The sequence below is a fragment of the Protopterus annectens genome, chromosome 16.part0, assembly GCF_019279795.1.
Source record: "Protopterus annectens isolate FY-2018-M chromosome 16.part0, PAN1.0, whole genome shotgun sequence".
NCBI classification, from domain to species: domain Eukaryota; kingdom Metazoa; phylum Chordata; order Ceratodontiformes; family Protopteridae; genus Protopterus; species Protopterus annectens.
Genome location: NC_056750.1, coordinates 49,780,881 through 49,793,065, shown reverse-complemented (window position 1 = coordinate 49,793,065; position 12,185 = coordinate 49,780,881). Strand labels below are relative to the sequence as shown.

At 42.3% G+C, this 12,185-nt stretch overlaps 1 long non-coding RNA gene across 1 annotated transcript in view; it reads right to left on the bottom strand.

The window, feature by feature from the left end:
* LOC122790407 overlaps positions 1 to 12,185 on the bottom strand; it is a 164,880-nt gene that overhangs the window by 11,694 nt on the left and 141,001 nt on the right. The window contains exon 4 of the long non-coding RNA XR_006363013.1: positions 1,879 to 1,923. This is a non-coding gene — a long non-coding RNA (uncharacterized LOC122790407). The remainder of the gene's footprint in view (positions 1 to 1,878; positions 1,924 to 12,185) is intronic.

Below are 12,185 nucleotides of genomic sequence, written 5' to 3'. Positions count from 1 at the left end.
GGCAACCAGTGTTTGCATCTGCTTGGGGCAATCAGTGTTTTAGGCTGTGTATCAATTGTTTCATGAGGGGATGACTTTTCAATCACTGAGTCTACCCCAGTGCCCTTTCCTTACTAGGAGGATGTCTACCTGAGTTTCATGTTGGCTGCTCTTGTATGTGATCTTGTGACTGTTTCTCTCTCAGAACCTTGTGTTGGCTACTATCAAGCCATTTTCCAGACAGAAGACTAGAATGGCCTCTCCTACGTTACTACTGTTGCCCCACCCCTGTGGACCCAGGCAGTCCTTATATCCTATTCTGTCTGTCCTGATATGTGCATTCAGGTCACCCATTATCAACACCAGTTCATGCTGTCCTGCTTTATTTAGTAGGTCCTGCAATTGCTATATTAATGCACACTTTTCCTCATCACAATCCTGCTATAGAGCATAGGCTGAAATTATGAATACTGCCCTATCCTTAGGCTGGAGTCTGATTGCCATGTGTCCATCACTAATTCTGATGACATCCCTCACTGTCTTCTGAAGCCTCTCTCTCATGCCAATTCCCACACAGTTTTTAGCCTGCCCTCCTCCTCCTGAGTTGCCGACTCTGGATCCCAAGCCACTGCCATTCCATCTTGGATCCTGGATACATAAGATACCCAGCCTCCTCCTTACCATCATGTCATCTACTTTCATGTGCTATCCTGTCAGTGTAGCGATACTTAGTTCCTGTTTGACAAGCGGATTTGCTTTACATCCAGCTTTTACTCAACAGAGCTATCCCAGGTAACCCAAGCAACTGGACACTGAGTAGATTACTGTCTCAGGGCTACGGGGCTTTATGGTGGCACACATTGGCTAATAGGGGCACATACAATTCTTCCACTGTCTTACTAACTTAAATAAAAGTCTCAAATTAAAACTTGAAACATGCTGCAATAAAACAGCTAAATTTACTACAAACACCCCACAGAGATCCCACCACTGCATTGTGGTAGGAAAACAGGACTGGCTATAATTACCCCATTATTTAACATTTTTTTCAACTAGTTAATGCTCAGAAACTTCTCTAGGTGCCAGAAAAATGCCCCTCACTGCAAAATTAACCAAAATTCTACTCTAGTAGCAGAGACTTTTGATCTTCAAACAAATTCATCTTGTTTGTAGCCAAATCATAAAATAATGTTGGGGAATCTCTCTATACCACTTACATCTCCAAATTATGGAATTTTATCTCCCAAACAATATTTTGCACATTATATATGTAAGTTTATAGCTGATGTTCCTAGTTTTTCTCCTGCAACAGTTGAATCCCAGGAAAAATAAGAGCAAGTCTGTGAAAAAAGCCTTTTGTGCGTCAGTATTTCCAGCTCTACTACAGCACCATTTACCTAACATGACATCATGCTGGGGGAAGAGTTTCAGAGAAACAGGTTTGAGAATGCCAACAGAAGGTATGTCTTGACAGTTTCAGCTAGGAAATAAATTTCACCAAAAAAAACACATGTAACAGTTGCCATTACAGTAAGTGATACTGCTGCTATCGCAACCAATGCAAAACAAAAGCAGAACACTTAAAAAGCTATGGCAAATACTTTAAACGGTGCTTTTCCATTTGTTTCTTTCCCTGTGTAACAGTAATCCCAGACAGTGAAATGGCTGCATCAGTATTCTGTGGCACTCAGACTAGTCAAATACATTGATACATTGTATTTCAAGCAAAAGAAATAGGGGAAACAAAATCACCTAAAATGGAATAAAACTACAGAAAGAGCACTTAGCCTAACTGTGTATATTGTATGTTTATTCAGTGTATATTTATTCCACAAATACCATACTTCTGTTTGTCAACTCTTTAATCAAATCACATGATAATATAATTATAACTAATACCTGATGGTTTCCTGGAGGTCCGCCGTCTTCTCCGTCTTGACCATGCTAAAAACAAAATTAAAGAGAATTTTAAACAGAGGTCAACAGAGCAAGGTTTAAAATAACCAGTAGAAAAGAAAGCATTTTGACGTAATCATTATTACACATTGTCTGGAGTTATACAATTTATTTTAGCCATTTCAGTACAAATGACACTGCTTAGCTCTTCAGACACTTAACACACTTTGATTGTATAATACCTTGTTCCCTGTTCACTTTTAAGGTGTTAGTGTTTATAGCATCTTACACAAAAATATGTTAGTGGTAATTTCTAAACGTTTAATTAACACTGAAAATGTGTTAGCCAGTTGTACAAAACCATTTGGCATGTCTATGATAAATCCAGCATTCCTCACCCAAACAAGTTTAGGACCAAAGAAACAGGTACTGGTAATGAATATGTCAATTCAGCAACTGATGTGAATCGGATTAAAGTCGTTTTAGAAGTCTGAGTCACTGAAGTCCCACAAATGACTCAACAGCTTACATTACATCGCACATAATAAATAACCAGAGAAGATTCTTTTAAGGACAGACAGTTATATAAAATTAGATATTAAAAAGATCACACTAAGTTAACAAGTCATCAAAACTCATACAGAAACTTTAGGCATCAAACTTGAAACTCAAAGAATTACATACCAAAATTCCATTGGTATGCAACAACAAAGTTTACATAGCTCAGAAATGTGTGGACTATTTTTGCTAAATGGAAGAACATATGAAAGCAAAAAAAAAAAAAGAACAAAAAATATATACTTAAAAAACACTAATTCAACAAAAACATGTAAAAGCAGCAGAAGATGTTTAGGTTTTAGGTAATGCAGGCTAATGAAAACTGACTTTGGTAATTCAAGGTTCTCATTTATGACAAACCATACCAGCCATGAATAAATCCTGCAATGTTCTTATCTAGAATGGCTTTTTGTTAAAATATTTTTAGAAATTAAAGAAAAGACTGGTGTCTATATAATGACATAATTAGTTGCAGAAGCTTTCTAATGTGTGGTTCATCTCCAGACCAGGTTTAATGACTTGCTATATTCTCCTGCTATTGCACATTTTAGGCCACCATGCCACATGAGGCATTAGGGTGATTGGGGCTGTGCCATGTCTGAAGATATTATTATTATTACTGTTTTAAGTTCATGTAATGAATTGTGTGGCTAATAGTCTTTCTTCAGAAATGGGGAAATATTATGTTAATGTCTGTACTATCTACATTAAGCCAGTTTGTATTTAAGTTTGCTTATTGTTTGTTTTTTCTTATCCCTCTAAGGAGCTGTTAGTGTCACTCTGGGAGTCATTTTCATAAGGTATCCATGAACTTCATAGTAGTTAAATAATTGTGCATGCCATCCCTGTTTAATGTTAACTGCTGTATTTGCTGTTGTCTGTTATATTTTATATAAAAGAAAAATATGTAAAAGGCTGGGAAAGTTAAGAGAGTAGAATCTATTCTCGAATCAGGTTAATAGAAATAGGTTAGTTTTTCATGGATGGTTTGGTCACACCCAGTTCGGATGAATTTATTTTGTCATATCTGATTTGTGGGAATGTTACACATTAAATGAGAATGTTATTTGAGTAAATGTTATATTAAAAGAGAGCCTGATTGGTGTGACTGTTACATTCCATAAAATCTCATAGAAATACAGAACATCTTGAATCATTTTCTACAAGGAAAGAGAAAAAGTGCTAACACGGTTCTCAGTTTCACAAGGCTGAAAGGATACCTCATCTACTAAGTGCAGTTTTTCTTAAGGGAGAAATTTATTTATTTGTTTGTTTTTGTTGACCGGAAAAGTCGACTGGGCATGATCCCATTTTCAGCAGGGGCCTGAGGAGAAAAACTCAATGCAAGTTTACATACAGTTCTACTCCTCAAAACAAAAGGGTTCTCATCTAGGAAAAAAAAAAGGTTATTGTTCCCCTCTACTCAGCACTCATTAGACCCATTATAGAGTACAACGCCCCTTTTGGAATGTATCGTACAAGACATCTGCAGCAGCTGGAAAGGCCACAGAAGTACCTCAAAAAGAGGATTACTGGCCTCAAACAGATGCCCTACACTGACCGTCTCAAAAAACTCCAGCTTTACTCTGTAGCATTTTGCCTACTCTGAGGAGATTTCTGCCTAACATATGTAAAAACAAAATGTATTCAGTGTTCTCTTATTTACTTGTTTTCACTTAAACCTTGTTATCAGTTATGTTTAATCCAGAGCTGTTGGACATGCTACACCTAAAGAAATCCCAATCCCTCCAAGCTACACGCTCTAGGGACCTAAACCTTGCCACCACAATAAACAGGACATGCTGGAGAGATAGATTCCTGTCCCAGAGACTTCCTATACTCTGGAACAGGCTACCCATCTATGTCAAGCAAAGTTCCTCATTAGCACTCCAAGAAAAGTCTTGATGAGTGGATGGGAAATAGGAAATACACCCTGGGGATCACTTCTGTGGCTCTTCTCGACAGGGGCACAGGAAATTAAATTTCTTGGGTGGCATAAGCCAAGGAATCTTGTTGGCTAGGCTTACTTAGGCCCTTGGGCTGATAGCCTAGGACCTACCTATGAACCTATGAACCTATTACTTTTTAGCATACAACTTGAAGTAAAGCAGGCCTTAGATACCTATGCATTTCATAGGTATAATAGATATGTATGCATATATAATGGAGTGGACTTTACTGAGGTGTTTAAGGACAACAAAAAAGTCAGTAAGTAGAATGTCTTTATGGGAAATTAAGTGAAGGAAAAGGAGGGATGGGAAAAAAGAGGGATAGGAAGAAGGAGATTTTAGTGACAGAGAAATTTGTAGTATAAGGCCTAAGGTTACGGTCATAGAAAGTGTAGGAGTATGGGAGAAGGTGTTGTGTGTGAGTGTAAAAATACTGAGAGGGAAGGGATGGGGGAGATGTGGGGAGTAACACAGATAAGGAAGAAGGAGATTTTAGTGACAGAGAAGTTTGTAGTATAAGGCCTAAGGTTACTGTTATAAAAAGTGTAGCAGTATGGCAGAAGGTGTTGTGTGTGAGTGTAAAAATAATGAGAGGAAAGGGATGGGGGAGATGTGGGGAGTAGCACAGATAAGAGAATGAGGAGATGTCAGGGACTAACATAGATAAGAAAGGGGAGATGACGGGGAGTAAAATAGATAAGGAAGGGGGAGACATGGAGGATTAGGATAGATAAGAATGTGGGACACGTTGACGAGTAACACAGATAAGGAATGGGGAGATGTGGGAGAGTAACATAGATAAGGGAAGGGGGAGATTTGGGAATTAACATAGATAAGGGAAGGGGGTGTGGAGTAACAAAGATAAGGAAGGGGGAGATTTGGGAAGTAACATAGATTAGGGAAGAGGGAGATGTGGGGATTAACATAGCTAAGGGAAGGGGATGTGGTGGAGTAACATAGATAAGCAAGGGGAGATGTGGGGGAGTAACATTAATAAGGGAAGGGGTTGTCAGGGAGTAACATAGATAAGGGAAAGGGAGATGTGGGGAGTAGCATTATCAAGGAAGGGGAGATGGGAGTAATATAGTTAAGGGAAGGGGGAGATATGGCAGCAGTATAGATAAGGAAGGGGTGATTTGGGGAGTAACACAAATAAGTAAAGGGGATCTGGGATGAAACATAGATAAGGTAAGGGGGGATGTGGGAAGAAGCATAGATAAGGAAGGGGCGATTTGGGAAGTAACTTAGAGAAGGAAAGGGGGATGTGGGGAGTAAAATAGTTAAGACAGGGAAGGTGTTGGGGACTAACATAGATAAGGGAAGAGGGAGATGTGGGGTGTAACATAGACAAGGGAAGGGGGATGTGGGGGAGGAGCATAGCACTTCTGTGGATCACTAGTGATATCTGCATTGCTTACTGTACTTATTTCCTTGTTTCACTTGAAAGAAAGTTACTGTTTGTCGTTTTTGCATTTAAGTTACCTGTAACACATTGCACTTAAGTTACCTGGCACTTGCTCACTAAAGCAATTATATAAGTCAGCACTAAAAATTAAAAGCACTACACCCTCACTCCCCACTGGCCCTGGTTTTCAATTATTAAGGAATTCCCAATATTATTCTAGCATGTCCAAGGTCAGTTGTCAATCTCCTCTCCGGTCCAGCTGGTGAATCTGGGAATCTTGAGGCAATGTTACAACTGCCTCATGTACACAGACAACCCTCTCCTCCTCCCAACAAATTCCAACACATGTGAGAGATGCAACCATATAGCCAAACTGGAGGCTAAGCTCTCTCAACTCAGTACTAGCATAACCAGACAGGAGGAGAAGGAAACCACACTCACTACAATTCCAGTCTCACGTAGACCTACCACGACAGCAAACCAAACACATAATCACACAAAACATACTCGGAGGCTCTAAATAAAGATCTGCGAGCAGCAGAGACCTCAAAGCAGACACCCAAGCAGCCGCTACCCCAAAACAAAACACGTGCAACACATATCTCACAAAGCCAGTGTGCCAAACAGTCACAGCCCTTAAGACTAAACAACACACCTGATACACTTGTAATAGGTGACTCTAAATCAGGCACACTGGCGTCCCGCTCACCAGGCTGAACAAGGAGAGGTCACGGTGAGTAGCCTGTCGGGTGCTAGGATCCGCCACATAACTCAAGCACTCAGGTCACTCCAAGGCAAGTACAAATATGACTCAGTCATTGTCCATGCTGGTGTGAATGACCTGAGATGTATCTCCCTGGACTACATGAAAAGAGACATAAAGGAGCTCTCTGAGCATGTAGCCCAGGCGTATGACCTGACCTTGAGTAGCATCTTACCCTCACCAAGAATGATGCCACAATATGAAGACAAGATGATCAATTTCAACAATTGGCTTAAGTACTGGTGTCATTCAAAGGGGATCCAATGCCTGTCAGCTTGGGATGATATGCTCGACAAGCCACGATGCTTCGCTAGGGCGGCTTGCACCTGTCACCCTGGGCTTTCGGATATTGGCAAAGGCTCTTGCTACCCCCATAGTGCCTTTTAGGCAAGGCTCAAAAGACAAACCCACCTCCATAGGTATCACAAGGGATAAGAAACTAAGAGTAATGCTACTCAGCATGAAGTCTAAACCTCAAGATGCATGCACTTGAAACTCTCCTTAGCATGGAGAACATCGATGTCTGTGCAGTAACAGAAACCTGGTTCAGGGCTCCCGAGCACCCCAGCACTACCAGGTTATACCTCATACCATGCTTTTTGGCCCCAAAACTTGGACCGAACCACAAAAGGAGGGAGTATCGATATTCATCAAAGATACCCACACCTCCAGGTTGGTGGCAAAGCACGAAGCATCAGAGACTATCCATGTGCAACTAACAGTGGGTAAAACTGCCTTCCAGTTTATAGCCTGCTACAGACCACCCTCCCAAACCCAGGAACCCCATTCGGCCTTCCTGAGAACACTGGAAAATATGAAGGTCTCTCCAAACACCATTATATTGGGCGACTTCAACTACCCAAACATAGACTGGGAGCATTACTCTAGTTCCAACACCCTAGCCCAAAGGTTCCTAGAATTTATAAATTCAAATGCTATGGAACAACTTGTTACCACTCCCACAAGAGGAAAACATACTGGACCTGATCATCACCAACATGGGGACTCTATGCTCCAGACCAGAGTGTATCCCTCACTGGTAAGATCAGACCATAAACTAATCTCACTGGATATTCACATCCCGACCCCACCCCCTGCCTAGAAAACCACAGTGAAAAACTTCTCTAAAGCAAATTTTACACTCCTCAAAACTGAGGTGGAATCCTTCAAAGCCCAGCCTGTGGAAAATACGCCAGACCGCAGAATCCTTTATAAGCGCATTCTATGAACACCTTCAGGAATGCATGGATCATCGATCCCAAATAAAACCAAGACCCAATCCTCCAAATGCAGGCGTCCTGTCTGGTGGACCCCAACCATAAACAAACTATACAATAGAAGGAGGAAGCTATTAAATGATAAAGCAAAATCCCAAAAGGAAGGCATCACTGATCAGTATTAGCAAAACTACGGGCACACATAAAATTGTCAAAGGCCAGCTTCGAGAAAAATTGCACAGGACACTAAGGATAATCACAAGGCTTTCTTTAGTTATGTTAGGAACCTGGGTGGTAATTCCCAGATATGCTCAGAATTAGTCCAAAATGACAAAATACACGAACCCACAGACATTGCCAACATCCTAGCTGACAGGTTCAGCGCAAACCCCCTCCCCATCAAAGCGCAAATATCTATCCCAGCAGAGTGCTGCCCCCTGACATCTCAGATGCTCAGGTAAGAGCCGCCCTCTCCAAAGCCAAAAACACAGCATCAATGGGACCAGATGGTGTCCTGGGCTGCGTCCTACATGAACTCAAGAAGAGCTAAACCCAAACATAAAACTACTGTTCAGTCTCAGCCTTACTACAGGATATGTGCCCAAAGATTGGTACAGCAACAGTGGTTCCTCTCCATAAAGGTGGTGCCTCAACGGATCCTGGAAACTATCGCCCCATAAGCCTGACTAGCTTGGTCTGCAAAGCTATGGAAAGGATCATCATGGACCTCATAAATAAAGATATTGGGGACCTACAAACACTGGATCCTACCCAGTTCGGCTTTGTTAAGGGCAGATCCTGCCTCTTAAACCTGGTTGATTTCTTTGAAACAGTCACCAAGGCCATTGGCGAGGGAAGGTGGTCCACACAGCCTACCTGGACCTCAAAAGCCTTCGATACAATACCCACTCGGGCATTATAGATAAGCTCACCAGCTTAAATATAAACCCCTATGTCACTAGATGGATTGCAAACTGGCTCAGGACAGAACCCACATGGTTAGAATTGCTGGAGCCATGTCAGACTCAAACCAGTTACAAGTAGTGTCCCACAAGGCTCAGTCCTGGGACATCTCTTGTTCGGTATATATTTCTTGGAGGTACAGGCCAACACAGAAGGACTGTGGCTGACCAAGTTGCAGATGACTGCAAACTGGGCGCCATAATCGACTCTCCAGCCAACACAAGCATCCTCCAAAAGGGCCTCATAGAAACAGACAACTGGTGCCAGAGCAATGGCCTCAAGCTAAATGCCAAAAAGTGTATAGTCATCCCCTTTGGCAAAAACAAAGTGCCCACAAATTACCACATAGGTGGAAATCCATTAAGTACAGAAGAAGTAATTAGGGACCTGGGGACCCAAGTTGATAGCAATCTCTCATTTGACAACCATGTGGCCAAAGTGGTTAGAAAAACATTTTATATAGCCCACCTAATCATGAAGGGATTCACATCTAGATCAGGGAGGTCATCGTGCCTCTTTACTCATCCTCATCAGGCCCATAATTGAGTACAATGCCCTTTTGGGATGTACCTTACCAGACACCTGAAGCAACTGGAAAGACCCCAAAAGTACCTCACCAAGAGGATCAAAGGGCTCAAACAGATGCCATATGCTGCCCGGTTAAAGAAACTCCAGCTCTACTCAGTGGCATACCGCCTGTTCAGAGGCGATCTGTGCCTGGCGTATAAAGTCATGTCCAACCGAATTAATGGACATGCTGCACCTCAGAAAATCCAAATCCCATCGAGCTACACGCTCGAGAGACTTGAACCTCAGCACTGAAATAAATAGGACATGCTGGAGAGACAAATTCATAACCCAGAGGCTCCCTTCACTCTGGAATAAAATCCCAGTCCAGGTTAGGCAGAGTCCCTCATTGACTCTCTTCAAGAGGAATCTTGATGAGTGGATGGGAGATCGTAGGTTTACCCCGGGTATCACTTCTGTGTCACTGTTAGATAGAGGCACAGTATACTAACCTCGAAAAAGGGCATAGCAAAATAAATTTAAAATGAGTGGCGAAAGCCAAACACATTCTGGCTAGGCTTATAAATGCCCTAGGGCAGATAGCCTAGTATGAACCTATGAACCTATGAACCTATAGATAAAGATGGAGAGATGAGGGGGAGTAACATAGTTAAGTGAAGGGGGAGTTGTGGAGAGTAACATAGATAAGAAAGGGGAGATGTGGGGAGTAACATATATAAGGGAAGGGGAGATGTGGAGAGTAACATAGATAAGGGAAGGGGGGAGATATGGGGGAGTAACATAGATGATGGAAGGCAGAGTTGTGGGGAGTAACCTAGATAAGGGAAGGTGGAGATGTGATGAGTAGCAGAGATAAGAGAAGGGGGAGTTGTGGAGAGCAACATAGATAAGAATGGGGAGATGTGGGGAGTAACATAGATAAGGGAAGGGGAGATGTGGGAAGTAACATAGATAAGGGAAGGGGTAGAAGTGGGGGAGTAACATAGATGATGGAAGGCAGAGTTGTGTGGAGTAACATAGATAAGGGAAGGCAGAGATGTGATGAGAAACATAGATAAGAGAAGGGGGATGTGGGAAGTAACATAGATAAGGGAAGGAGAGATGTGGGGAATAACAGAAAAGTAAGGGGGAAGTGGGGAGTAACATAGATAAGTGAAGGGCGAGATATGGGGATTAACATAGATAAGGGAAGTAGAGATGTGGGGTGTAACATAGATAAACAAGGGAAGATGTGGGGGAGTAAGACTGATAAGGGAAGAGGGTGTGTGGGTGTAACATAGATAAGGGAAGAGGAGATATGGGGAGAAACATAGATAAAGGATGGGGAAATGTGGGGAGTAGCATTATCAAGGAAGGGGAGAGGTGGGGAGTAATATAGATAAGGGAAGGGGAAGATATGGGAGCAACATTGATAAGGAAGGAGGAGATTTGGGGAGTAACACAAATAAGTAAAGGGGATGTGGGGAGAAACATAGATAAGGGAAGGGGCAGATGTGGGAGAAATGTAGATAAGGGGGAGATTTGAGGAGTAACATAGAGAAGGAATGGGGATGTGGGGAATAAAATATATAAAGAAGAGGGAGATGTGGGGGACTAACATAGATAAGGGAAAATGAGATGTGGGGAGTAACATAGCTAAGGGAAGTGGAGATGTAGGGTGTAACATAGACAAGGGAAGGGGGATGTGTGGGAGTAACATAGATAAAGAAGGGGAGATGAGGGTGAGTTACATAGTTAAGTAAAGGGGGAGTTGTGGATAGTAACATAGATAAGAAAGGGAAAATGTGGGGAGTAACATAAATAAGGGAAGGGGAGATGTGGAGGAGTAACATAGATTATGGAAGGCAGAGTTGTGGGGAGTAACATAGATAAGGGAAGGCGGAGATGTGATGAGTAACATAGATAAGAGAAGGGGGTGTGGGTAGTAACCTAGGCAAGGGAAGGCGGAGATGTGGGGAGTGACATAGATAAGGGAAGAGGGAGATGTGAGGCATAACATTGATAAGGAAGGGGTAGATTTCAGTAATACCATAGACAAGGGAAGGGGGTATGTAAGGAGTAACATACATAAGGGAAGAGGTGATGTGGGGAGTGAAATAGATAAGTGATTGGGAAATGTGGGAAGTAACATAGATAATGGAAGGGGGATGTAGGGGAGTAATATAGATAATGGAATGGGGGGATATGAATAGTAACATAGGTAAGGAAGGGGAGCTATGGGGACTAACACAGATAAGGGAAGGGGAATGTTGACCATAGCATAGATAAGGAAGGTGTAGATTTGGGTAGTAATGTAGATAGGATTAAGGGGGATGTAGGAAGTAGCATATATAAGAGAAGAGGAGGTATGGAGAGTAGAATACATAAGTGACGGGGAGATGTGGGGGTAACATAAATAAGGGAAGGGAGATGTGGGGAGTATCATAGATAAAGGAAAGGGGAGATGTGGAGAGTAACATGGATATGGAATGGGACATCCAGAGAGTAACATAGATAAGGAATGGGAGATGCAGGGAGTAACATAGATAAGGAATGGGACATCCAGGGAGTAACATAGATAAGGAATGGGAGATGCAGGGAGTAACATAGATAAGAGATGAGGGAGATGTGGAGGAGTAGCATAGGTGATGGAAGGTGGAGATGTGGGGAGTAACATAGATAAGGAATGGGACATCCAGGGAGTAACATAGATAAGAGATGAGGGAGATGTGGAGGAGTAACATAGGTGATGGAAGGCGGAGATGTGGGGAGTAACATAGATAAGGGAAGGCGGAGATGTGGTGAGTAACTCAGATAAGAAAAGGGGAGATGTGGGGGAATAGCATAGATGAGGGAAGGGGGATATGTGTGGATTAAGATAGACAAGAAAGGGGAGATGTGGAGGAGTAACCTAGACAAGGAAGAGGTACATGTGTGGAGTAACATGG